We start from the raw sequence: 1,858 nt of genomic DNA on the forward strand, positions 1-1,858 counted from the left end.
GGACATTCCTAAAGTTCCAATCACAGATTCCGGTCTCCATCCAGTTATCCTTGGTATTTCGCCAATCCATGTTATGGTGTATTGTGTGCGTTAATAATAACATATCAGAATAAAGGTACAATCAATTAGTATGAAGTCCAGTGGATAGCTCGTACTTATTTTCAGTATATTTTAATATTACACGAGAGTATTCTATACAACATCGTTTCCTTCCTTCGGAACGATTATATATGTTTGGAAACCAGTTTATAGAACGTTCACTAGGCTGCCTCCAGACGTAAAATAAATGTTGAACAAGAAACAGTTCAGCAATATTCTTTATTCTCTTTATAACTTCGAGAATCAGTGCTTAAACGTAATTAAATATCTGAGATTCTGAGTGGGTTTGAGAGAACGCCTGCTGTTAGCAGATGCCCCCATTCGAAGGAAAACAAAATTGCAAATGGGAAGAACACAGAAAATTCTGAATTAACTCAGCTAGTTTGTAATATCCATGACGTCAGGCAAAAATTGGGATCTAATTTTGACTCTACCCTGACACTTCTTCAGAACGGTTTCTTAGGGACTGAAAGGAAGATATTAAAAATGTTACTGCAAAATATTGATCGAAATGATGATGAAATCTGACATGGGAGCAGGAAACATTTGGACGGTGTTGGCGCTGATGGGAAGAGATGTCATGGGCTTGCATGTGGTGGTGCATGAGTGTGAATCACAAGATGCGACCGGAGCAGGTATTGTGCATGCACTGACTGTCTTGGGTATATACTGCAAGTCTATTTTGTCACACCTCGTTTGAACGCAGACCACAGTAAGGCAGAATTGCTGACAATTCGGGACAAATGTGATCAATTGAATTGAATACCGTTTATTGCCACACAGAAGTACAGGAGTGCACTGAAAATGTTTTACAACGGCTGTCTTTTAATGGCACCAAAAAGCAACACCTCAAAATTATCTAAATTAAACTCCTTCTGCAACTCCTGAGACCATCGGCTCAAGAGATCAAGTTCCCGTTTACTCTGAGAAAACGTTTTTCACTGTGCACTGCACACTAACAATTGTAGTGTCATCTGCAAACTTATTAACCATTTCTCCCATTTTCACATACAAATCATTCACATAAATGACAAAAAAAAAGCAGTGAATCCAGCTAAAATCCTTGTGACATACCGCTGGTCACAAGTCTGTAGTCTGAAAAACAACTCTCCACAATCACCCTTCTCTCCACCCGTCAAGTTAATTTGTCTTGTTTTGAATCACATGCTTGCTCTTCCCAGTAAAATGACAACAATCCATCATGGTAAGAAGGCCCTATTGTGCTAGAGGATCGTAGGTCTGTTTTCATTGATGGGAAATTTTTGATTGGTGTTTAACATGAAGGTCAAAATACCTCAGACAAAAAGAGGGGTTGAGAAGGTAAAACCTTCATGGTGACCAAAGCTGGTAGAGGCATTATGCCACTACTATTGGCCTGAAACTACGTTGCAAATCCGTCCAGGCAGCTGAGCTGGTTGCCCCCACGCCCACCCACAATCTATTGTAGATATTAAAACAATATTAACAAGCTTAAATTATGCAGAATTAAAATGATCACTTTGACTTCTCTAAAATTCATTTCTTTTATAACTTCCCTTCCTGACAGGTAACGTACTGACTGTTGCCATCCTGTCTCGGAGCAACTGCGGTCTCTACACGAGTGTAACATGCTATTTCCTGGCCATGACAGCAGCAGATCTGTTGGTAATTGTCTTCGACCTGATATTGAGACACATTCCAATTTTTTACGCTGATCGTTTCCATTTCCTGTACTCTGTACACACGTGCAACATCCACGCAATCCTGCTTTATGCATCTA

At 39.8% G+C, this 1,858-nt stretch overlaps 1 pseudogene; it reads left to right on the forward strand.

The window, feature by feature from the left end:
- Positions 1-610: 610 nt before the first annotated feature.
- Positions 611-1,858, forward strand: part of LOC125488077 — a 22,936-nt pseudogene continuing 21,688 nt past the window's right edge.

Source organism: Rhincodon typus, chromosome 49 (genome assembly GCF_021869965.1).
Source record: "Rhincodon typus isolate 14 chromosome 49, sRhiTyp1.1, whole genome shotgun sequence".
NCBI lineage: Eukaryota > Metazoa > Chordata > Chondrichthyes > Orectolobiformes > Rhincodontidae > Rhincodon > Rhincodon typus.